The 27,376-nt window shown below is 41.2% G+C and overlaps 1 protein-coding gene and 2 pseudogenes across 2 annotated transcripts in view; 2 read left to right on the top strand and 1 right to left on the bottom strand.

The window, feature by feature from the left end:
• LOC139578996 (T-cell ecto-ADP-ribosyltransferase 2-like) overlaps positions 1 to 27,376 on the top strand; it is a 68,132-nt gene that overhangs the window by 21,976 nt on the left and 18,780 nt on the right. The gene's annotated exons all lie outside the window — the stretch shown is intronic.
• LOC139579001 (nuclease EXOG, mitochondrial-like) lies at positions 2,881 to 4,024 on the top strand (annotated as a pseudogene).
• LOC139579730 (probable E3 ubiquitin-protein ligase HERC3) lies at positions 7,954 to 17,247 on the bottom strand (annotated as a pseudogene).

Here is a 27,376-nt window from a genome sequence, read left to right as displayed (position 1 = left end):
TGATACCACCATTGCCTATTATTGAGGTTATAGCTAACCAACTTCTGGGAGCTGCACATGACACAGAGACTCGGTACCAACCCAGGAGACGGCAGAACCGTGATGCTCCTTGGTCCGAGGGTACAGATAACATGCACACCAACCTGTTGGGGTCCCAATAGGGGTCACCCACGGATACCAGACATCAAACAGGAATGATGGCCTGTGGCATTTATTGCCCATTTTGGCCCAGCTATTGTTGATGCTAAGCAGAATGCCTGAATCAATTATATCTACTATAATCAACAATGATTTGTTAAACTACACCCACACAGCACTTACGGGGATGGCTGAACAATTGGATGCTACCTCTCAAACCAGTAGACAAAATAGACTAGAACTGGACATGATACTGGCCAACCAGGGAGGTGTATGTAAAATGATTGGAGAACAGTGTTGCACGTTTGTTCCTAACAATACTAGTCCGGATGGGAGCATTTCAAAAGCTCTGAGTGGGTTGGCAAGGTTATCAGTGGAGATGAAGGGTCTTGCAGGTGTGGAGGAGAGTGGACTGTTCCCTGGCTGGGTGGTTGGTTTGGTAAGTACACTACAATGATGGTTACTGGATTTCTGACGCTAGTTGTTGTTTTTCTTATGCTCATGTGCTGTGCTGCCTGTATCATACCTTGTTTGAAGAAGTCTGTTACAGATGTGGCAAGGACCTCTGGTATGATGCCGTTGCTTGATGCTCCAGTTGGAGAGGCTGATACGGAATCAAGCTTTCGCAGGAGAGTGGGCCTGACAGAGGAGGACCCTTGGTTTGCTGTAGTAGAGGTTGTCGAATGAATAAAAAGTGATGTTTGTCCTCCCTGTTGTGAAGGTTTGAAGTTCCCGGGTGGCGACGAGCCCACCTGGTACAGGTTGTATAGAGGGATGGACCTGAGAGTTTAACATTTTCTCATTTTTTGGTTAATAATGTGTGATTTTGGACTCAACAAGGCTTTGAGGCGGTCCATGGACAATTGGCAGCTACATCCCTGATGGCATTTCAAAATAGAATCGCGGTTGATATGTTATTGGCAGAACGGGGGGGGGTCTGTGCCATGTTTGGTGAGCAGTGTTGTACTTTCATTCCCAACAACACAGCTACGGATGGGAGTCTGACTGTAGCATTGGAGGGACTTCGTACCCTTAATGATAAGATGAAACAGCATTCTGGAGTGGACACTTCTATGTGGGACTCATGGATGGATGCTTTTGGTAAATATAAGACGCTGGTTTCCTCTATCCTAGTATCTATTTCCGTTTTTGCGGGCATTCTTGTACTTTGTGGATGCTGTTGCATTCCATGTGCGCGCACGCTTGTTAGCTGTGTTATCACTGCCGCCATAGACCCTAATCAGGAAAGGGCCCAAATGTTCCCATTGCTTGATGATGGGGAAGCTGGACCTGTCTATCTATTTGAGGACTAAGAAACTTTTATGTCACGTCTCTTGTGAGACGTGAAGAGGGGGAATTAAAAATTTGTCTTCTGACAAATTTTATCCCATAGTTTTGTCTTTTTACTTTTAGACGTGAAGAGGGGGAATTAAAAATTTGTCTTCTGACAAATTTTATCCCATAGCTTTGTCTTTTTTACTTTTATGTCACGTCTCTTGTGAGACGTGAAGAGGGGGAATCAAAAATTTGTCTTCTGACAAATTTTAACTAGTTTATTCACGTCTATAAGACGTGAAGAGGGGGATTTGTAAGAAATTGTATTAGATACTGGTAACTTGTTTTAACAACTTCTTAACACTAGCTATACTTGACACAACATGCACCCATCCCCCACTATACCCTCACACTTTGTACCCTTATAAATAACCACAGACCCACACACACTCCCCTCCCCCATGAATAGGCCCCTGTGAAAACAAACGCACATGCATTCTGCTCAAGGATGAGACTTTAAGACAAAGAACTGCGTGAAGAGCCAATGGAACGTCGACATCAGGCCCGGACAGGACTACCCACGACCCAGATCGACCAATCGGAAGGCCAGACTACAAGATCAACCTACTTTACTTGTTGCCTATATAACCAGTACAAACTGTTTAGAGCGCTCTCTTTTCCGACGATTCCATACGAGTCAGACAGAAGGGGCTGCATGATTTCAAAGATATTTTTACATGTGAATAAACTGTCTTATTATACAATTATCCACCTCGCCCTATGTCTCAACTTGATCTCCTGTCTCCAGTAAACGTTTTATCAACACTAGCTAGTACTGGCGGGAATTCTTTACAACAAAATGCACAACCAATATTCTCCAAAAAACACTGCATCTTATGTGTGATGTTCGAATAACATTTACAAACCGGTTGATATAAATTGTACATTTAAATCATCACTTGGGAGTATAAAAATCACTTTTGACGTACAGTGCTTTGCAACCAACAACTTACCGCTGGTTTGGTGCTTGTTCACTGGGACGATTCTGTTACATATGACCGTGGCAGGAGGATCCCTCTGTACTCTGCCTATGAAATGGATATCGAAGGGGTCCCTGGTAGAGGGGTCCATAGTTTATTATGAACCCCAGGTTTGCATTTTACATTTTCATTATCACCTTTTTTAAATGTCCTATAAATTCAGTGCAGCAGCCATTAATGTGACTGGCACCACTACAGAATGATGCAACACATTAGTGTAGTTTAAATATTTACAGTAGAACAGGACATTAGCTGTGGAGCAGGTTAGAAAACAATTGAATTCATGCAAGAAGCACTAGAAGGTACTATTTCGTACATTGTAATTTCTGACTAAATAGCAGTAGCTTAGAATACCAGTAATATATTAATGGGTTGTATTGGGCTGCTACCACAAAGCTTGATGTGGAGTGACTAATTTGTAAATGTTTGTATTTTTCAGTTTATGCATTCTGACCTAACACTACAGCAAATGGATAAGAAAGAATCCTTGAGTGAGATCAAGAAATACAACCAAAACAATGGCTGCAGAGAACGCTCTCCACAATACCGACAGAACTAAAAGCTGGGCTGGAGTCAGGCTCTCGATGACAACTTTGGCTCGTATGACCGCGGGCACCTAAACACTGCAGGACACCATGAAGGAGAAGCCTCCAAAGCCACCATGACTCATACCAACGTAGCTCCGCAAGACAGGATGATGAACACCGGGCCATGGAATAGGTACGAGATGAGGCTGAAGGATGTTTTGAGTGCAGGCTGTAGTAAGATGTATGTGGTGACTGGGGTGGTCCCAGGCGACACGTGGGTAGACCAGAACGAGCGAGTCAATGTTCCGAGTCACTACTGGAATGCCTACTGCTGCACCGACAACAACGACAACCCTCTCAGGTCTGGAGGTGCCTTGGGTCCTAACACAGCTCTCAGTGTCAGACCTTGAGACTGAGCTTAGAGGGCTTCTGAAAGTTGACAACAATTTCAACATTTTTAATGGCTGTTATAGACCGACATAGATGTGGACGTGTCTAATATATCTGGTATGATTGTTTTGGATATTGAAATGATGCTTAGGGTATTACGTTTGTTGTTACTATTTAGTATAGGCTAACTCTATAATGATTATATAAGGATGTTTTTGAACCTATAGATTATATTGATGTAGGTCAGTGGCTTTCAAACCTCTCCTCGGGGACCTCCAGATGTTTCACAATTTAGCTCACCTGATTCACCTATTCAACGGCTTGATTATTAGTCGAGACAGGTGTGCTAACCGTGGAATAGTTAAAATACGAGGAATGGCTGGGGGTCCCTGAGAAGAGGTTTGAAAACCCCTAATTTTGGTTACATCAATATTTTAAACATATCCCTGACCATAAATATTGTCCTATTGATCAAATGTGTTGAAAAAGTGTATTACAATTTCAAAACGTATCCTTTGTAGTAATTATTCGTAAAGCGTATATTTGCTTGTTTGGTCACACACAGAGTTGTGCAATCACCTCTTTGTGAATGCTATGAGTTGCTATGAATCTGTAACACAATAAAGCTTGTTTTGCAAAGTAAATTGTGGAGGGAGGAAATGTGTACACCGACATAAATACAGATTTTTTTTTCACATACTGTTCATGAAGCGGTTGGTACTTTATGTTTAAAGAGATCGGATGAAGATAGCAATACTGTGGGTGGAGATTTGGTCACTGTACCCTCTAGTGGTCGATAAGGTGCATAAACTGGGAAGGAGAATAACAGGGGTTCCTTTACTCGGTCCTGGGGCCACCCCTGGGTGGACGTTTAGTTTTTTGCCCTAGCACTACACAGCTGATTAAAATCATAAAAACTTGATGATTCATTTGTTATTTGTGCTTGGGCAAAAACCAAAACGTGCATCCAGGGGGACCCCAGGACCGAGTTTGGGAAACCCTGGAGTATAAAGGGCTAAATACTAAGCAAAACACCAAAAACACCAATCAACCATTGCACGGCTTGGTAAAACTGCGCTAGGCCCATTGCCAACCCAAACTACAGTATGATGGGGAAAAAGGATACAAAAAAAACGGATTTCCTCCTCCAATTGGGAGGAAGCAAAAGGAATTGCTCTGTAAAGATAAGGTCCTCGGTATCTTACCATTTTTGTTCATCAGGGAGTGAGTGGAAAATATGCGCAAACGCCTCTGAAGAAAGGCACACTGATATTCTCTCATTCTGTTATTTAGCGTACCCAAGGAGAGCACCACACAACTCTGACGTTACACTACTGGTCAAAAAATGTAGAACACTTACTCATTCAAAGGTTTTTCTTTATTTGTACTATTTTCTACACTGTAGAATAATAGTGAAGACATGAAAACTATGAAATAACACATATGTAATCATGTAGTAACCAAAAAAGTGTTAAATATATTTAATAATTGCGATTCTTCAAATAGCCACCCTTTGCCTTGATGACAGCTTTGCACACTCTTGGCATTCTCTCAACCAGCTTCACCTGTAATGATTTTCCAACAGTCTTGAAGGAGTTCCCACATATGCTGAGCACTTGTTGGCTGCTTTTCCTTCACCCTGCGGTCCGACTAATCCCAAACCATCTCAATTTGGTCAGGGGATTGTGGAGGCCAGGTCATCTGATGCAGCACTCCATCACTCTCCTTCTTGACAAAATAGCCATTACACAGCCTGGAGGTGTGTTGGCTTATTGTCATGTTGAAAAACAAATGATAGTCCATACGGAGATCATCTGTTCACCCACACCGCATCTCACAAAGACACGGCGGTTGGAACCAAAAATCTCCAATTTGGACTCTAGACCACAGGACAAATTTCCAACGGTCTAATGTCCATTGCTCATGTTTCTTGGCCCAAGCAAGTCTCTTCTTCTTATTGGTGTCCTTTAGTAGTGGTTTCTTTGCAGCAATTCGACCATGTAGGCCTGATTCACGCAGTCTCCTCTGAACAGTTAATGTTGAGATGTGTCTGTTACTTGAACTCTGTGAAGCATTTATTTGGGCTGCAATTTCTGAGGCTGGTAACTCTCATGAACTTATCTTCTGCAGCAGAGGTAACTCTGAGTCTTATACTCCTGTGAAAACCATAAATATTATCCTATTGATCAAATTTGTGGTTAAAATGTATTACAATTTCAAAATGTATCCTTTGTAGTAATTATTCATAAAGCGTATGTTTGCTTGTTTGGTCATACAGAGTTGTGCAACCACGTCTTTGTGAATGCTTGTTGCTATGGATCTATAACCCAATAAACGCTTGTTTTGTGAAAGTAGGAAATGTGTACATCGACATATTACAGAACCATTTGTACATGCTGTTGATGAACCTGTTGGTATTTTATGTCTAAAAAGATCGGATGAAGGCAGCAATACTGTCGGTGGAGATTTCTTTGGTCGCGGTACCCTCTAGTGGTCTATAAAGTGCATAAACTGGGAAGGAGTTAAAAGGGCCACGGTCAGTTGCAGACATAAATGTCATAGATAGAGATGTGGTGATTCATGACTCAGTCGAACAACTCAGTCGATTCTATTTCATTCCCATCTACTCTGATAAAAACCAAATCGGATTGGTAAAATATGTTATGTATATTGTAGCTCTATGCAGTGCCATTGTAACACAACTCTTTTCTGTCCAACTTCCAGAGTCTGACTGTATCTTTGTTTATTAGATTTTGATTTATTGTACCGTGGTAAATCATCAAAACCATTGCAAGGGTTGGTGAATCTGCACTAGGCCCAATGCCAACTCAAACTTTATTTGATTTTTATTTGATTTTTGTACCTTTATTTGAACAGGGAAGATATATTGATACCTAGGCATCTTTTACAAATGTGCCCTGTATATACAACATAAATATATACTTTATACACAAACAAATATATAGATATAAATTAACCTTTTGATACAGGATGCAGTGATGAGTATCAAAACTGTCATCTGTAACAAAACGAAGGGCACTATGGGAGATGGCATCCAAAGGTTTAAGAGTAGCAGCAGCTGATAACTAATATCACCATAATCATGGTTTCCATGTGTTTGATGCCATTCCATTCGCTCTGTTCCAGCCATTATTATGAGCCGTCCTCCTCTTAGCAGCCTCCACTGAAATGCACCATGCAAAGTGTTGGTCCCATGTAGCGTGAGCTGAAATAAAAGATCCCAGAAATGTTCCCTATGCACAAAAAGCTTATTTCTCTCAAATTTGTTTACATCCCTGTTAGTGAGCATTTCTTCTTTGCCAAGATAATCCATCCAACTGACAGATGTGGCGTATCAAGAAGGTGATTAAACAGCATGATCATTACACAGGTGCATGCACCTTGTGCTGGGGACACAAATATTTGCAGTTTTGTCTATAAACGTTGATGGAGGTTGCAATTGGCATGCTGACTCCAGGAATGTCCACCAAAGCTGTTGCCAGATAATTGAATGTTAATATTTCTACCATAAGCCGCCTCCAACGTCATTTTAGAGAATTTGGCAGTATGTCCAACCTGCCTCACAACTGCTGATCACATGTATGGTGTCGTGTGGGAGAGCGGTTTGCGGTCAAAGTTGTGAACAGAGTATCCCATGAGGCAAATGGTGGTCACACTAGATACTGACTGGTTTTCTGATCCACGCCCACACTTTTTTTTTAGGTATCTTTATTCCCAGTCATGTGAAATCCATAGATTAGGGCCTAATGAATTAAATCAAATTAACTGATTTCCTTATATGAACTGTATCTCAGTAAAATCGTTGAAATTGTTGCATGTTGTGTTTATAGTTTGGTCAGTATAACTGACCTGTGACTTCTGTGTGATGACAAGACTGGTGTGATAGACCTCTGAGCTAAAGCCTAGGCATTAACCTTAGACACACCTCTTCAGATTTCAGACAAGGTTACTCATCACATCCGTGTGGTTTACTGAACCACGTTAGTTTCATATACCCTGGTGCAACATATTTGTTAATGGTCCCTGACACTACAGAGTCCTGAACATGTACGTTATTTCTAGACTTTTTTTAATGCTTTTCCTTTGTTTTGTTTTAATCACTACGGCCAGGTGTGGATCAACGGTTTCAACCTGGGCCTCTACTGGCCCGCTCGAAGCCCACAGTTCACCTTGTACGTGCCTGGTAGCATCCTGAGCACGGCCGCGCCCAACAATGTGACCGCCCTGGAGCTGGACCCATGCAACCCCGGGCCATGTACCGTGGAGTTCACCAACACCTCGTTTCTGAACGCCATTGTTAAGTCTGACCACAAACACCAGAAGGCGCTGTTACATAAAGATCTCTTATGATGAGCGCTGATCAAAAATATACTTACTGTATTTATCTGGAACACAGGTCGGTGGCACCTTAATTGGGGAGGATGGGCGTGTGGTAACTGGTGGAGCGGATTCAGTGGAATGGTATGAAATACACCAAACCCTCCGTTCCTTGTATCTTGGTTGTTATCATTTTTGTTAATGAGTTGTTTAATGTGCAGGCACAAACCATGCTGTACTTTTTGATTTATAAATGTTTTAATAAAATTTGGTGAATGCAATATGATAATGTCATAGTACCGCACAGATCTCAAGTTAGGATTTGAAACACAACCCTACATTAAAACAATCCAAATCTTAAACCCAACTATGGAACAATGAAAAGATGAACACAGGAGAGGAGTGTATATACAGCAGCAACACTATACACCCATTATTCATTCCAGAAGCCTCTGTTGTGGCCAACAGCCTCTATAAGCCTGCTCTGTAGTGTCTCTTTGGAGGGGTAGATGGGCAGCTGCAACAGAGAGTGACAGGTCAGCGCCTCTGGGAAATGCTGTTGGGAGGAGTTGGGAAGGGTTTTGACCCTCATCCTGATCTGGTTCATACCCAGGATGGGCACACGATCACAGCCAGTCAGGAACACTGAAGGGGCAAAGGTGGTAAAAGGGAGAGGGCAGTGAATGACAGAACAGAACTTTATTCTCAGTAGCCTACGTTATTGGTTCATCTGTTACAATGAAAATGTTCCATACTTACACAGGAATGCTTTCTTTTGATCCTCTGTCAGGTCCTCAAACACCTCCCAGAATGTGACGATGTTGGGATGCCCAGCATGGTACTCTCCTTCATACACAGTGTTCTAGTTTTGGGGGAAATGCCCTCAATTAATATGGTGAAGCAATAGACACTTAACACCATTCAAACTACTTGTCAAATCAATGTATCAAAACAACATTTTAGCTAGGTTTCAGAACATGTTCACCATGAATCCCAAATCAACCCCAGGACACTTGTTTTTTAGGCTCCATCTTGCCCTCTGATAGGCTACGTGACATTTCTGCATATATTATATGTTTTACTTGTCTAATGCGCTCAGATGTAGACAATTGGCCAGGGGTAGATTTGGGATTGAGCTTCAGTCATGTCGTAACAAAACATGGTTCTGACCTGTTTCAGCGTCTCCCAGTCGAAAATCTCCTTCCCCACCATCACTCCCCTCAGTTCCTCTGGCTGGAAGAACTCCACCACGTCCATGTCACACACCTTGAAGAAGCCTTTCCTGAACTCTTCAAACACCACCTCTACTGACTGGTTGAAGATGTAGTTCACATAGGTGTCAACAAACTCCTTCCTGTCAAAAGAATGACAGACAGAGTCAGATATCCATTGAGTTGTAGCTAGTATAGGTGGAGTCAATTCCAGATGATGTCAATTCAAGGAATGAGAAGCATCATTTACTTTCCATTATGATTTCTCCATTCATACAATTACATTTCAACGTGAGATGATATTGCCGAAATGGAATTGACCCCAATCCTGGTAGCTGTAGCAATGGAAATATGTGTCATACTGTAAACCTTGTATTTTGTCAGTTGTAAATATTGCTATAATCTTACTTATTAGCACTTGTGACAAGTTTTCCAGTTTCTTTGGGATCAAGTTCCACCGCTACATCACCCCACATCACCTATAATAGTGAGTAATGAAAATAGTGAGGTAAATGAACAATGATAACACTGCAGACTGAGGGTATGGACATTTACATTTACATTTAAGTCATTTAGCAGACGCTCTTATCCAGAGCGACTTACAAATTGGTGCATTCACCTTATGATATCCAGTGGAACAACCACTTTACAATAGTGCATCTAACTCTTTTAAGGGGGGGGGGGCTAGAAGGATTACTTTATCCTATCCTAGGTATTCCTTAAAGAGGTGGGGTTTCAGGTGTCTCCGGAAGGTGGTGATTGACTCCGCTGACCTGGCGTCGTGAGGGAGTTTGTTCCACCATTGGGGTGCCAGAGCAGCGAACAGTTTTGACTGGGCTGAGCGGGAACTGTACTTCCTCAGAGGTAGGGAGGCGAGCAGGCCAGAGGTGGATGAACGCAGTGCCCTTGTTTGGGTGTAGGGCCTGATCAGAGCCTGAAGGTACGGAGGTGCCGTTCCCCTCACAGCTCCGTAGGCAAGCACCATGGTCTTGTAGCGGATGCGAGCTTCAACTGGAAGCCAGTGGAGAGAGCGGAGGAGCGGGGTGACGTGAGAGAACTTGGGAAAGTTGAACACCAGACGGGCTGCGGCGTTCTGGATGAGTTGTAGGGGTTTAATGGCACAGGCAGGGAGCCCAGCCAACAGCGAGTTGCAGTAATCCAGACGGGAGATGACAAGTGCCTGGATTAGGACCTGCGCCGCTTCCTGCGTGAGGCAGGGTCGTACTCTGCGAATGTTGTAGAGCATGAACCTACAGGAACGGGTCACCGCCTTGATGTTAGTTGAGAACGACAGGGTGTTGTCCAGGATCACGCCAAGGTTCTTAGCACTCTGGGAGGAGGACACAATGGAGTTGTCAACCGTGATGGCGAGATCATGGAACGGGCAGTCCTTCCCCGGGAGGAAGAGCAGCTCCGTCTTGCCGAGGTTCAGCTTGAGGTGGTGATCCGTCATCCACACTGATATGTCTGCCAGACATGCAGAGATGCGATTCACCACCTGGTTATCAGAGGGGGGAAAGGAGAAGATTAATTGTGTGTGTGGACAAATAGATGGGAGTGATCTGCGAGAGACATACACACTAAAATAATATAATTGATCTAATGTTCAGTAATTCATACCACTTCACTTCAATGTAGGATCTTAATTTGAGCCAATTTGATACAGCAGGAAAATAATCCTGCAGCAACTGGAAATGTGAATTATGTGTATTATAATTAATGGACATTTTTTGTAGGGGTTGATAGATTTTTCGTAAGGGCAAATCAAGTCTGTCATTTTAAAGTGTAAATTACTAACTTTAGAAGCCTTTTAAAACCTTGAATACACTACAAGTTTGCATTTCTTGCTGTGTGGGAAAATTGTCAGCAACAAAAGAGTGTTCAAATTAAAATCCTACATCTGTATTATGTTACATTTTATTTGTTCATCGATCAAACTGTTTGAATGCAATACATACTGAGAAAGTCATGTCCATGTTTTCAACATCATCATCAGGGTAATCCAAGATGTACTGCAAACTCCTTCAAAAGCATTGAAAATAATATGTGACAATAGATGTGACAATTATAAATCGGCAATCAATAAATCATGATGCTTCCATAAGTGAAAAACTATTTATCCAAATAATGAATAATTGCTTATCCACACAGAGCAAGTGCCCTGCCCCTGAGATGCAATAAAATGCATTGAGATGCAATTTCTTAATCGGACCTTGGTGTCCTTATAACAAACACAACTGCATGTACTGTAATACATTAATGACTAAGGGATAACAATATATTATGGTCTGAACTTACTTTGCTTCAATGGGGCTAAACTCTCTCAGGTCCTCTAAAGAGGGCTTGATGTTCACCAGCTTCTTGAAGAAGGCCATGGGGAAGGGGAGGTGCACCATGTTGTTGTTGTACAGGGCCATCCCACACAGAACCCCAAACAGGAAATAACGCTTCTCCGCCACTCTAGGCTGTTAGTGAGGATGTGTTGGACAAGAGACAAGAAATAAGCCATGAGTGAAAGTATCGGACATGCTGTTGTTAATCTGGGGAAAATGATTAATATACAGTAAAGGGTAGGCATTGTGGTTTCTAGAATACAGTAGTAGGCTAGTAATACAGTAATAATACGATAGTAGTTCCTCTCTAGAAACATATCATTACAGTGTTTCACTACCAGCACATTTGAAGCTATTTGAAAGTACAATAATTATCAATATTTTATTTCTATAATGTGTTGAGGTGCGGAAAACCTCATAATCCATGTGTGATTTCCCTAAACGTGCCTCACCATTGCAGGGAACCAGGCCAGCGTCTCGGTGTCGTTGTACATGAACATCCCAGACTCAGGGACCAACAGCTTTTTAAACAAATGGAGGAAGAAGTCCCTTTTGTAGATGTAACAGTATAACTTTAAACCGTCCCCTCGCCCCGACACGGGCGCGAACCAGGGACCCTCTGCACACATCAACAACAGTCGCCCACGAAGCGTCGTTATCCATCGCTCCACAAAAGCCGCGGCCCTTGCAGAGCAAGGGGAAACCCTACTTAAGTCTCAGAGCAAGTGACGTAACTGATTGAAACGCTACTAGCGCGTACCCGCTAACTAGCTAGCCATTTCACATCCGTTACACTCACCCCCCTTTCAACCTCCTCCTTTTCCGCAGCAACCAGTGATCCGGGTCAACAGCATCAATGTAACAGTATAACTTTATGTCGTCCCCTCGCCCCGACACGGGCGCGAACCAGGGACCCTCTGCACACATCAACAACGGTCGCCCACGAAGCATCGTTACCCATCGCTCCACAAAGGCCACGGCCCTTGCAGAGCAAGGGGAAACCCTACTTAAGTCTCAGAGCAAGTGACGTAACTGATTGAAACGCTACTAGCGCGTACCCGCTAACTAGCTAGCCATTTCACATCCGTTACACTCACCCCCCTTTCAACCTCCTCCTTTTCCGCAGCAACCAGTGATCCGGGTCAACAGCATCAATGTAACAGTATAACTTTAAACCGTCCCCTCACCCCGACACGGGCGCGAACCAGGGACCTTCTGCACACATCAACAACTGACACCCACGAAGCGTCGTTAACCATCGCTCCACAAAAGCCGCGGCCCTTGCAGAGCAAGGGGAAACCCTACTTAAGTCTCAGAGCAAGTGACGTAACTGATTGAAACGCTACTAGCGCGTACCCGCTAACTAGCTAGCCATTTCACATCCGTTACATAGACATCTGTCAGCTTCGCATCCTCGTCAAAATACACCTGAGAGAGGTAAGCAGTACATTTTGGCATAGCCCTTCTCTGTTCAAAACATTGTCTCATCATATTAAAAAATATGGACTTACCACAAGGGACCTCTTGAAGGTACTGGGACATGCTACACTCAGTTGATGGAAAGTGTCTTCGACGAGTGATGCTCTATTCAGCCTCAGCTCAAAGAACGGAGCAGGCGCCGCCATGAGGAACATGTCAAAAGGCCCCATGCATCCAAAAGGTTAAGAAATATGGCTGGTTTCTTCAGTAGGGATGGTCAATATTCTAGAGCGACTTGGAATGCAGGCTTTTGCACCAGCCCTGTTCTAACACACCTGATTCAGCTAATCAAAATCCTGGTGAGCAGCTGATTAGTAGAACCAGGTGTGTTAAGGCAGGGTAAGAGCAAAAACCTGCATACACAGTCAGTTGGTCTCTAGTAGGGGGTTTAGCCACCCTGATTCATAGTATCGGCTGTATATTATAATACTATATATTGAGAAGCAGGATTCATTACCTGTGTAAGTGCGGCATTGATGTTAAAAACATTTATCTTGCTCTGCAGGTTCATCAAGAATGGGTAACGACAAAAGATGGCAGGTGTCTGATCCACATCCTGAAAGTGATGCAAAAGAAAACATACAATGCATCTCAATTAAGTAGCTTCTTTGTCTAATTATGTTAATCTGCACTGATAAGAAGGAACTTTAGGAGGTGAGAAAGATTCTCCAGTAGGAAAACAAAATGTTTCCTTCACTCTCTCTTTCCAGACCATTTCAGGTAGAGGAAATCTAAAGCCTCTATTGAGATGCAGCCAGGACACTTTCTAAGACCCAAACAACGAACATCAAAACACCTCAAGACTGACAGCAAATAGCATTGTTAGCAATCGGTGACTGAGACTAAATAACTTTTCTTACCTGCTTTGACCATAAACGCCAAAGCTTTACATCCTCCTCTAGAAATTTGGGATTGAAGTGAACCTCCTCCATACAAAAGGTACTGTCTGGAACTGTCTGGGTCTCTACAGATTTCTGGTTTGCCTTTGAAATAATATAGAAAAGTAAAATACATTGATAATAAATAAACAATTATTTGCAAGTATTAGCTAAATATTTTACATGTTTGTCAGCAAAATAATATTTCATCAAATCTCAGTTACAGTCTCATCGATTCTAAATAGGTTGCATTGAAATAACTGCCACCAGATTGGTCCTCGAAGATGACTGGTCAAAATGGGAAAACAGCATTATAAATGGATTGACAGTACGAGCAGAGAAGCATGGACACTGACTCTGTGGAGATGGCCGAGGACCTGGAGCAGGTGATTGATCCCAGGGTCACGAGTGCGTAGAATATGTTCACTCCTCAGAATCCCCGACAGGGCCTTCTTCCACACCCCAATGTGCTTGGTCATGACAGATGGCTTCAATGAGGACCAGCAGTCACCTACAGGACATGATAACACACAGATTACTTTCTCAAACCATTCGTGGGGGTATAGAATTTGATCTACTTCACAATCATTCCAGGGGCACCCCCAATGTGCACATGTTTTGTTGTAGCACAGCACTACCACACTCGATTCAAATTATCAATGGTTTTGTAAATTTAGCCTAGTCTAAATCTGCCAGACAGCGAATGAACAAGGACAAAATAAGTTGTCTACAGCACAAACAGATTTACGACTACGTTGTTGTTGAGTAGTTGAATTTGGGGTGACACACTTTAAACATTTTAAATGGACGGCAACATTACCGAGGACCTGCAGCTTGTCGGGGTGCAGTCTGAGGAGAGCAGCAGCAACGGCTTCGGTGAGATCTGTCCTTCTGTGCTGTTTGTGAAGGACCCTGAGGAGCTCAGGGAGAACCAGGTAGACCCTCAAGCTCTCCACTCCAATGGGCTCCTCATACAGGGAGGGAAGCAGTGTGTGCTGGACAACAGCTTCAACCTAGTGCAATGAAAGAGGTGTGTGAATCGTCCCTCGTTCAAATGATAATGACAACAATTTAGAAGTATTTCAGCAATTCAATGTGCAATCAAAGATACATGTCAGAATACAATTACATATCAATTTATATATATATTCACAAAATACCTCAGTCAAAACTTTGTCCTTTTTCGCCAGCTTCCGGTGAGACAAATCCAGGCCAGACTGTTTAGGTGAGGTTTGGAAATGTTTGTCACAACTAATAAAACCAATAAATAATTGTCAATATCTAGGCCATATTTAAATCAGTATTCGTCAATAATGTAATATTTCAAACATAAGACAATCATGTATTTGAACCAATATTAAATACTGTTACCTTTAATCAAGAAAGCTCCTATTTAAACATGATGCAGAAGAAAACATTTCCTGCAATTTCAGTTCAGTATGTGACCATACATAAACAAAATAAGGAAATAACAACAACGGTAAATTATAGCTACTTATATCATACTTACTTCTGTACTTTTTTCCATGATTTTGAATCACATTCCGAGATCCATTTGTCAATGATTTCTTCATCTATAGCTTGTTGTGTCACTTTGCCCACACTTGACCTGAGATTGTTAGACCTTTCTTCAGACTCCTGGGAAGATGACAATGTGATGCAACGTATCACAGCAATGTTAAGTACAAAGGACAAACTATGTCCTGTTTTGCTAACTCATTGTTTCAAATATGAATTGTGTCCATACCTGACCAAGAGTGCACAATGCAAAGGAATGGTTTCCTCCAGCAAAAATGTGTTGAATTTTCTGGTCATCAATCTGGTCTGAAATGTTGACAAAAATAGTTGATGATCAAGTTAATGTTATTTCATGTTTTACCTCATGTTATTTTAGTTGAGTATTGAAATAAGCCTTTTGTTGAGTTGACGTTTATTCAAGTTTGATCTGTTCTGAAAATGCGTGTACTCTGGGTAATGTTATACGATAAATGAATGTTTTACCTGGCAGTTGTACTGGAAGGGGCACAGACTGATCAATCTTTACTCCATTTCCCAGCTGCCCTTGCTCTCTGCACCCAAATGAGTAGATCTTATTGGAAGGCCCCACAAATGCTAATGTGTGGTGTCTAATGTGGCAAACGGACATAGAAAACATTTCTCAAATCAACAATGAATTCTAAAAAGGTCTTATGCTAAGATGAAAATAACCAAAACAGTCCTACATCAATTTTTGTTGTATCACAACATTTTGTCAATTCCAGATCATGTCTAATAAGTGTAACCTACCTTCCACAGGCTATCTGGGTCACCTTTGACCCCCAGAGTTGCCCCACCACTCGAGGTTGTAGTTCATCTCGGAGAGAGTTGTGTCCAAGCTTTCCATAGCAGCGTGAGCCAAATGTGAACACCACACCTCCCTAGAACAAAATCAACCCAGACAGTTATCATAGTGTTTTCCTCTACGTTAATGAGGACGTTTCAATACGAATTTCCAGGGAACAAAAAACTACAACACTGAGACACCCATTTAAATAAATACACATAAAATGTAGACATATTGTATGGTCCAAACAACATTTAGTTCAAATGATAGGGAAAAGTGTAATTATGTCAGACAGATATACAACCTTTGTCAGAACGGCAGTATGTTCTCCTCCACATGAAATTCAAACAGTCTTCTTCAGATTCAGGCAATCAACAGGAGCTGGAGCATGTCTGTCTACAGAAAATTGGCTTCATTTTATTAAAATTATTTATTTACAAAACAACACATACCTCATATCACACACATGACACAATATTGTTCTCTCATCCTGGTCAAAAAAGTTTTTAAACTACAATTTTTTGGGGTTCATATTAGATAAATCAGGGGTCTCCAGCTACAGTCTGAGAGAGCTATTGAGTGTGAAGGCTTTTGTTTAAACCCAGCACTAACACACCTGTTTCAAATAATGTATTGTTCATGGTCTTCGGTCTGGACCTTGATTATTTAAATATATTTAACAGGAGTCAACACATACACGTATGCTATTGTGTTATGTATACTGTACTTTTTGTGTCCCCTAGTCCCAGTTGCCCAGCTGTGTTCTTGCCCCAGCCGAACACAGCTCCAGAAAGGGACAGAGAGAAGCTGTGGTCTCCCCCTGCAGTGATCTGAACCAGGGGGATCCCTGATAGAGACTTCAGGGGCTTGGGGGACATGGCGCTGGGCTCGGAAATAGAGCCTACAATATACTGACGCATTTGACACACATGATAATGCTTGAAACATTACCACCCAGTCGATACATTGTACGTTTCTAACACTTATGGTTGAGATTTAATTAACATAAATATAAACTATGCACATTATGACTTTCATTAACACTGATGCAGACGTTAGTAAGGCGTTGGTATCATGTCATGTAAGTCAGACACGTAACGCAGGAGTCACGCAGAAGTTAGTAAGGTGCTGGTATCATGTCAGGTGGTACGGTTGCCTAGACTTATATATGTCCCTTATCACCTCCCATAACATATATATATGTCCCTTATCACCCCCCATAGCTATCTAACTTGCAGCAGCAACAATGTTATTTATTATCATCCCATACAACAGTGCCTGTTTTGACTGGAGTAGCCTATTCTATTGGTTTCGACAACACTTCCTGTATCTACTCACCCCAACGCTAGAATCCAATGGGCTGCTATAGCATTAGCTATAACATGCTGACGAAAATACCAGTCATTAAAATCTAGCAGTATTTAAATCTTCTCGATTTGTCCGTTGGGATAATTAGGAGTACACCGCCGTATCCCATCAATGGATTTCCGAGCCATATGTCTCGCCGGCTCCGCGCTGTCCTGATCGTTGCCTAGCCACGTTCCGACTAGAGAGAGAACGTAATGAACGTCTAGTCGGATTCAGGCTAGGCTGCAATGCCTGCAGAAAGTATTCATACTTAATCCACATTTTGTTGTGTTACAGCCTGAATTCAAAAATGTATTAAACATTTGTTTATCTCACCCATCTACACTCAATACCCCATAATGACAAAGTGAAAACATGTTTTTACAATTTTATTGCAAATTTATAGAAAATTAAATACAGAAATGTTTCATTTGCATAAATATTCACACCCCTGAGTCTATACTTTGTAGAATCACCTTTGGTAGGATTATAGCTGTGAGTCTTTCTGAGTAAGTCTCTAAGGGTTTTCCACACCTGGATTGTGCAACATTTGCCCATTATTCTTTTCAAACTCTGTCAAATTGGTTGTTGATCATTGCTAGACAACCATTTTAAGGTCTTGCCTTACATTTTCAAGTAGATTTAAATCAAAACTGTAACTTGGCCACTCAGGAACTTGGCCACTCAGGAATATTCACTGTCTTCTTGGTAAGCAACTCCAGTGTAGATTTGGCCTTATTGTCCTGCTGAAAGGTGAATTCATCTCCCAGTGTCTGGTGGAAAGCAGACTGAACCGGGTTTACCTCTAGGATTTTGACTGTTGTGGGGTTTTTATAAGGTTTTTGACATGCTTAACTAACTATTCTTATGCATTAAAGTTTGAATTGCTGACTCTTGTGAACCTGCATTTTCCATTTGTCTCTACTCTTACCAGTGCTCTGTCTAGCCATGAATATCAGCCTGAAATGTGTGTGTGTTAAAGAGAGCGCTGTACTGTATGAAATATGTGTGTGTATGCAACAAATGTATCAGTAGTGTGGGCGCTGTACTATGTGACCGAGACTGTGCTAATCTTAGAGAGACACAGGAGGGGGGTGAATCAGGAGACTGCTGAATAGACAATAACAGATAAACTATACACACGAAAAACATGTGAGGTTCTGAGTTATGCACTATAACCCAATACTATAACAAACGTGATTAGCAACTATATCATATGTGATTGAATATTGTATTGTATGTGATTGAATACTATAACAAATGTGATTTGATATTGACAAACTGTTTGAGCGCCTGGATGTCTGTGTGTGTGTGTGTGCTGGAAGTAACAGTTAGCTCAGATAAGAAGCTGGGAAGCTGTAGTTAGCCTTGAGCGAGAACCGAGGACAATGCATACAGGTGCAGATATCTCAGACAATGTTATAAAACTGTCTGACCTCAGTCTTTGGGGTGAAGGAGCGTAATCTACACAGCAACAGTATCGGGACATCACATGCGCTAAGGGGCCAGGACTGGCTTAAGGTGCCAACATCAACGATAGGCTGGGTGAGTCTAAACCACGCCCAGTCTCAGTCTAAACCACGCCCAGTCTCACGAGTATAAAATATTATCTTTGTCAGAAACAAATCAGTTCTCTGTCTTATCCTGCGTGATGAAACAATGAACCCGTATATACGGAAATTGTATTTGCCATTTATTAACTTTTGAATTAAACAATTATTTTAACCAAGTTCAGGTGTGCTACTGTTCCTATCTCAGTTGAACTTTCCCAACCCTAACAAATGGTGACCCTGACCGTGAACTGAGGGAACTTCGCTGGACATTGAGGCATCCAGCCTTTGGCCTAGACTGTCGCCAGATGGGGTCCTCTCGCAAAAAGCCCGGGTCTACTAAAAAACAGGTAAGCAGAGCCTATTGTTTCAAAACTGAAATTCTGCATATTGGACTTAACCAAATTTATTTTGTGAGAAAACCTAACTGGTGTAAGTTGCTAAATTTTGAACCATATGTTCACCACAACAAAGTAAGGATAAAACTAACTACGTATTATTTAATTACGTACTACTTGATGGCGAATGCATTTTCAATTGGCCAACAGAATGACAATGGAATGACTGTGTGTATGACGTGATATTAAGAGCCTGTTTGTGTGTGTGTATGTATCTAAGCTAGGGTTGTTTTATTAAAAGTCTTATATATAAGACTTTAGGGAAGTGATTGAGGACAATGGCCACATAACCACCGTGAATGGCGGAATATTGGAAATAAGACAAGTTCTAATAATTGAACGGCAATATACCGGGTTCACGGATTTTTATGTATTTACATGGTATGTGGGATATAAGACAAATTGTCGATTAATAAGTCTAGGTGGACCCTCGACTAAAAGTGGACGGCAACATAGTCCAGGGGAAGGCAGAAGTATTGGATATAAGACAAGTCTAGGTGGACCCTCGACGGCAATACACTGTATAAGACAAGTCCCCTGTAACAAGTGAACGGCAAGACATTGGATATAAGACAAGTTGGGTTTAGATGCGCATATTACCGAACGGCAATGTTTTGGAAATAAGACAAGTTCACTGATTGGATAAGACGTGTTGGATATAAGACAAGTCACACTGTATGTCTGTTGCTTTATGATTGTATCCCTCTGTATGTACTGTATCAGGCTTTTATGTGAAGGGGAGTAAGGACATATATACATAACGTAACCATATATACTTAAGTTGTACATTAACCACATACTATAATCTCACATTATTTGTCACGGACACTCTTGTCTAACTACGTAATTAAACAAAAGATAAAATAAGAAACAGGTATGTGTCAAATAGTTGGGGGTGGAGAGCTATGCAGAGAATGGACAGAAGATGGCAGTATTGCAGCACTCAACGGTCTCCCAGTCGAAGGGGAGCCTGTTTGAGTGCTGGTCACATAACAGAAAACTTAAAACCAATTCGGAGTAGAGAGAATACAGTTAATGACTTATTTAGGTTAAATTTTGGTACGTTTACACTTTGGAGTAGAGAAAGTTGAGAAGTTGATTTTACTTATACGATAGTTTTGATGCAAAACTCAGTTGGAGTAAGTAGATGTTTTGCCTAGAGGCATGAATAAGACAGTTAGTTTTGGTATTGGCTACTAATCAGTGTATGTTGCTGGAGACAGGATGATTTGTTTTGTAACGACGTAAAATAACGTCACTAGGGGGGATACACGATTACGTTACTCGAATGGATTTGGTCATTGTTCAGGTACACTATTTCCTTTACTTCATGCAGTATAGTTTTGATTAAGAGATGTTGATTGACGTTGTATATTCTATTCAAGATCCAACCTTTGTGATAAATTGGGTTTGGTTTATCGAATCCGTACTATTGCCTGTTGCAGTTAGTTAACAGTGAGAGAAAATGTGTGTTTGCGTTCACTTTTCAAAAGTGGCTAAAAGTTATTGGTTTTTGTTTAGGTAACACCAGGGATTTCGAACAAAAAGTAAACGTAGTCTAAACGTGATCTGTTTTCATTATGGTGAACAATGACCGGCCCGCAAACTGGTATGGCTGGCTGGGAATTTTTAAAGGGACAGTACACGTTTATCACAGTTGTGTGAATGAGTTACATGAAACATCGGGGAAATTTAAAACGAATGATTTGAGGGTATTATCATAATTATTAGTTTTTGTTTTTGTGGTAAACGTTTGGGTTAAGGGGTTTTCCATGTTCCCGAGAGACAAGATAATATTAGGAGTTTTACTTTCTGAGTTTTATTTAGACAAGGGATTTTTTAAGATAAAGGGTTCTTTTGATATGTCTAGACATGGGATGGAACACGAATGTAGGTGTAACCTTTTTGACCTATTTTCGTTGCATTTTCCTGTGATTTGATCACTCACAGGGAAGTGTAGTGAGAGTAATGCAATTGTGGTCATTTGGGAATACTAGTTCTGAGGTAAATTGATTATAATAGAGTTTATAACTCTTGAACATAATTGTAGTTTGAACCACTGAGGAGTCAGGATTCTGTTTTTAAACATTGGTTATGAAGGTTTTGAATTGGCTATTATTGTTTTGGTATTACAACAGAAAAAATCCCATTTGTCATCGATAATAAATATGGGATGATATGATACATTGAGGTTTGAACAGGAGATATTTTAAGCCAATAGGGCAGGAAAGTAATAGGTTTCAGTTCTTAGAGGAGTGATCCTGGGGGGAGAGAGCTTATTTAAATAGTAAGGACTTTAGAGATTGACACTATAAGACATGTTGTTGTTATTTTTAAATCCATGATAAAGTCAAAAGTGAGACACTTAGTTAATATTTATTAGAAAAAGGCAGACAGATGGGTCTACCCCGCACTGTTGAGACCTTGAAGGTTTGAGAGCAGAGTGGGGAGGGGGGTACCATGAAATGAGCAAGGTAGGCTGTGAAATAAGATAGTAGAGAAGGGGTTTAACATATATAAGCAGCACAGATACATTTTAAAGTAGATAAGTCACTTGACAGAGAATTGGAAAAGTATAGATATGAATGGACGCCCAAGGTACAATTGGACATGTGGAAAATGAAAGGGGCGTTCCTATTGTATAATGTAGAACATAAGAATATTTTACTACTCATAATTAAGTCCTTATTTAGAGTAGGTAAGGTTGTTACCTGGCCAGAGCCAGGTATCAAACGGGGGAGGGGTACATTGTGGACTAGGATAGGATGGGGCCTATTGGATAATAAACTAATAAAAAAAAAATAATAATCTTAAAAAAAAAAAAATCTAGCTAATAAATAGGCATAGAAGTTAAATATATAATCAGATAGAACAAATGACAAACTGTTTGTTAACCAAACCTGTATGTCCAAGATTTTATGCACTACAGGTGAATTACAGGTGAACTCACTCAATCCAGTCCCTGAGGCCTGTTGGGGGGACCATACCAAGGACTCCTGGTAACAGCTAGCTGAAGTAGCTACCCGGATTCATATCACACTGCGGGAGGGTAAGACACATTGACACTGTCGAACAAGCACAGTGTCCGAGAGGAGAACTGGAATTAACAGAATTCTGGGGGCCATCTCTCGGATGAAAATTTCCTTTTCCCGTCATTCCATCCCTGTGTTTGTTCATAGAAGTGAAGGTGTGTCTGGCTTCTTGCTGATGATGTTTTCTCTGGGAGAGGGTGGGGCTTTACAGGATTGCTTGTGGTCCTGAGCTGTCTGATTAGGATACGATGGGGATGTTACCATCACAGTACTGCCAGAACCACCACCAGTTCCAACAGACCAGGTTCAGCCGGCCTCCTCCACCACTTCAAGACCAAGTCCCACACCACCACCTAAGCTCTCCAATCTGGTACAGGTAATAAATGTGAAAGACATCTCAGATAGTGACCAATCTGATTCTGGTTATGAGGGTGGGGAGAACATGTGGTTGGCCTATAAAACACTTAATAGAAAGGACTGTGTCGTATGTGGACATGCCAGACCTATTCTGGCTGCTCACCCATTTTCCCTAAGTAATGGGGAAGGTTGGATGTGCATATTGGAAAGTTTAAGCCAAATTCAACCCTGTGTAAAACTCTGAGTCTTGTGTTCCCAGAAGTCCGTCCCCAGAAGACACCATGGGGGTTAAGGCATATGGGGGATATTACAGCTGTAACACTGGTACAGGTAGAGGTATGGACTATGGGAGGTTCCCTGCTGCTGCCTGCATCACTAATGTCACTATTAACTAGAGGTGTTGCTGATGTATGGTGGATGTGAGGACCTGCCAGGCGGTTGACCCCAATTTTGAAAGGAGATTGTCAGGGAACATGTGTTTTGGCCAGTCTGATAAACACCATTGCCTATTATTGAGGTTACAGCTGACCAACTTTTGGGAGCTGCACATGACAGAGGCTTGGGACCAACCCAGGAGACGGCAGAAACGTGACGCTCCTTGGTCCGAGGGAACAGATAACATTCACACCAACCTGTTGGGGTCCCAATAGGGGTTCCCCACGAATTCCAGACATTAAACAGGAATGATGGCCTGTGGCATTTATTGCCCATTATTGGCCCAGCTATTGTTGATGCTAAACAGAATGCCTGGATCAATTATATCTGGTATAATCAACAATGATTTGTTAACTACACCCACACTGCACTTACAGGGATAGCTGAACAATTGGATGCCACCTCGTAGACAAAATAGACTAGCACTAGACATGATTCTGGCCAACCAGGGGGGTGTTTGTAAAATGTTTGGAGAACAATGTTGCACGTTTATCCCTAACACTACCAGTCCTGATGGGAGCATTTCAAAAGCTCTGAGTGGGTTGGAAAAGTTATCTGTGGAGATGAAGGGTCTTGCAGGTGTGGAGGAGAGTGGACTGTTCTCCTGGCTGGGTGGTTGGTTTGGTGAGTACACTGAATTGATGGTTACTGGATTTCTAACCCTAATAATTCTTCGTTTTTCTGTTGTGCTGCTTGCATTTTACCTTGTGCAAAGAAGTCTATTGCAGATGCTGCTAAGGCTTCTGGCATGATGCCCCTGCTTGCAGATAGTGGGGAGGATACTGAGACCAATGAACAGAGGGGGTTGACTGAGGGTGACCCATGGTTTGCTGTAAAAGAGGTTTATGAATAACACTGTTCTCCCTAAGAAGGTTATAAGTTCCTGGGTGGTAACGAGCCCACCTAGTATATGGAAAAGGGATGGAATTTTTATTGTATGTGACACCTTTCGGGGGAATCAAAAATAAAAATGTCAATCAAAAATGTTTAAGTAATAAAAATGTCTATGTTAATCAAAAATTGTTTATGTTGACACCTATAGGTGTCAAACGGGGGATTGTGGGGTTTTTATAAGGTTTTTGACATGCTTAACTAACTATTCTTATGCATTAAAGTTTGAATTGCTGACTCTTGTGAACCTGCATTTTCCATTTGTCTCTACTCTTACCAGTGCTCTGTCTAGCCATGAATATCAGCCTGAAATGTGTGTGTGTTAAAGAGAGCGCTGTACTGTATGAAATATGTGTGTGTATGCAACAAATGTATCAGTAGTGTGGGCGCTGTACTATGTGACCGAGACTGTGCTAATCTTAGAGAGACACAGGAGGGGGGTGAATCAGGAGACTGCTGAATAGACAATAACAGATAAACTATACACACGAAAAACATGTGAGGTTCTGAGTTATGCACTATAACCCAATACTATAACAAACGTGATTAGCAACTATATCATATGTGATTGAATATTGTATTGTATGTGATTGAATACTATAACAAATGTGATTTGATATTGACAAACTGTTTGAGCGCCTGGATGTCTGTGTGTGTGTGTGTGCTGGAAGTAACAGTTAGCTCAGATAAGAAGCTGGGAAGCTGTAGTTAGCCTTGAGCGAGAACAGAGGACAATGCATACAGGTGCAGATATCTCAGACAATGTTATAAAACTGTCTGACCTCAGTCTTTGGGGTGAAGGAGCGTAATCTACACAGCAACAGTATCGGGACATCATATGCGCTAAGGGGCCAGGACTGGCTTAAGGTGCCAACATCAACGATAGGCTGGGTGAGTCTAAACCACGCCCAGTCTCAGTCTAAACCACGCCCAGTCTCACGAGTATAAAATATTATCTTTGTCAGAAACAAATCAGTTCTCTGTCTTATCCTGCGTGATGAAACATTGAACCCGTATATACGGAAATTGTATTTGCCATTTATTAACTTTTGAATTAAACAATTATTTTAACCAAGTTCAGGTGTTCCTATCTCAGTTGAACTTTCGCAACCCTAACACTGTGCTAAGCTCCATTCCGTTAATTTTTTATCCTGAAAACTCCCCAGTCCTTAATGATTACAAGCATACCCGTAGCATGATGCAGCCACAACTTAAAAATATGGAGCGTGGTACTTAGTAATGTGTTGTATTGGATTTTCCCCAAACATAACACTTTGTGTTCAGGACAAAAATGTAATTGCTTTGCCACAGTATTACTTTAGTGCATTGTTGCAAACAGGGTCCATGTTTTGGATTTATCAAATTCTATACAGGCTTCTATCTTTCTTTTCACTCTGTCAATTAGGTTAGTATTGTGGAGTACCTGCAATGTTGTTGATTCATCCTCCGTTTCCTCCTATCACATCCATTAAACTATGTAACTATTAAAAGTTACCATTGGCCTCATGGTGAAATCGTTGAGTGGTTTCCTTCCTCTACGGCAACTGAGTCAGGAAGGACACCTGTATCTTTGTAGTGACTGGTTGCATGGATACACCATCCAAAGTGTAATTAATAACTTCACCATGCTCAAAGGGATATTCATTGCCTGCTTCTTTTTATTTTTTACCCATCTACCAATAGATGCCCTTCTTTGCAAGGCGGTTAATTATGCTATAATCAGATACACTCCAAACATATTGTTCATTTGTCAGTTGATACTTTAGCAAATCTAATCAAATCAAATTGTATTAGTCAAATGCGCTGAATACAACAGGTGTAGTAGACCTTACAGTGAAATGCTTACTTACGAGCCCCTAACTGACAGTGCAGTTTCAAAAAATACAGATAAGAATAGCAGTATATTTCCTTAAGTGCATATCTTGATTGCATGACACATTAGTATTGTTTTATAAGCTGCCACTAGCCTATTTAATTTCCTTAATTTCCCTAACCGACAGTGCAGTTTCAAAAAATACAGATAAGAATAGCAGTATATTTCCTTAAGTGCATATCTTGATTGCATGACACATTAGTATTGTTTCTTAAAGCTGCCACTAGCCTATTTAATTTCCTTGTATGAAATAGTTTTTACATAATCTCTCTCTCTCTCTCTCTCTCTCTCTCTCTCTCTCTCTCTCTCTCTCTCTCTCTCTCTCTCTCTCTCTCTCTCTCTCTCTCTCTCTCTCTCTTTCTCTCTCTCTCTCTCTCTCTCTCTCTCTCTCTCTCTCTCTCTCTCTCTCTCTCTCTCTCTCTCTCTCTCTCTCTCTCTCTCTCTCTCTCTCTCTCTCACTCACACTTTTTCTTGCAATCTAGATCCATAATCATTATGCCTAATTCTATGTCATAAATATCTATATTTTTCTGCTCGGGATGTGCATGGTTATCGAATATCCGAATGGACGTTAGTATTCGATTACTTGTTTTAATATATATTTTTTAAGACAAAAATGTATATGACTATTTTAACCCTGAAAAGGCTTTTTCTGAATTAAATTAAAATATCCATGTGACATTGTTACATACCAAGTTATGCCATGACATTTCAAATGATTCATTTAATAAATGTTTGACTCTTTAATGTAGTTTTTATGAAGTGCACGTGCGCCCCATAAAAAGACCAGTAGCCAACCAGAAGCCTTCAGGTGGAAATAAAAGTTAATGAAAAGTTAATGAAATGAGAAGGAGTAGGCTACAACGAGCAACCAAGGCTGTTGTTTTATCTGAATTGGTTTGGAGAGAAAGCGGATCCTGTGGCCTCAATTACAGTACGGTACCTTCAGAATTGTTCACACCCTTTGACTTTTTCCAAATGTTGTTGTGTTACAGCCTGAATTTAAAATGCATTAAATTTAGATCACTGGCCTACACACAATAACCCTAACATCAAAGTTGAATTGTGTTTTTATATATTTTTTTATATATATATAAATGAATACAAAATGTCAATAAATATTCAAACCCTTTGTTATGGCATACCTAAATAAGTTCAGAGGTAAAAATGTACTTAACAAGTCACATAATAAGTTGCATGAACTCACGCTGTGTGCAATAAGAGTGTTTAACATGACTTTTGAATGACTACCTCATCTCTGTATCGAGTCTCTTGATTCAGAATCATGAACAAAGCCGTGCCTTTCGTGGATTACTTTCCTAACATCTACCCTGAGCGTAGAGCTGTCAACCCTGGCCTTGAGCCTAATCTGGTCGGGGTGATGATCAAGTCTGTCCTCTTTAACAGGCAGGAGGAGGCTCTTTTGTGCAGAGGGTTGGTGGTGCAGACTCAAGATATCAACATCTACACTATGGTACACTTCAAAGTTACTGGTATAGCTCCTGTTGTGGGTTATGACCTCGACTTAGTTCGAGATCAGGATGGTGAGGAAGAGACCTGG

This window comes from Salvelinus alpinus, chromosome 6 (assembly GCF_045679555.1).
Source record: "Salvelinus alpinus chromosome 6, SLU_Salpinus.1, whole genome shotgun sequence".
Taxonomy (NCBI): domain Eukaryota; kingdom Metazoa; phylum Chordata; class Actinopteri; order Salmoniformes; family Salmonidae; genus Salvelinus; species Salvelinus alpinus.
This window is presented reverse-complemented; position numbering and strand designations above follow the sequence as displayed.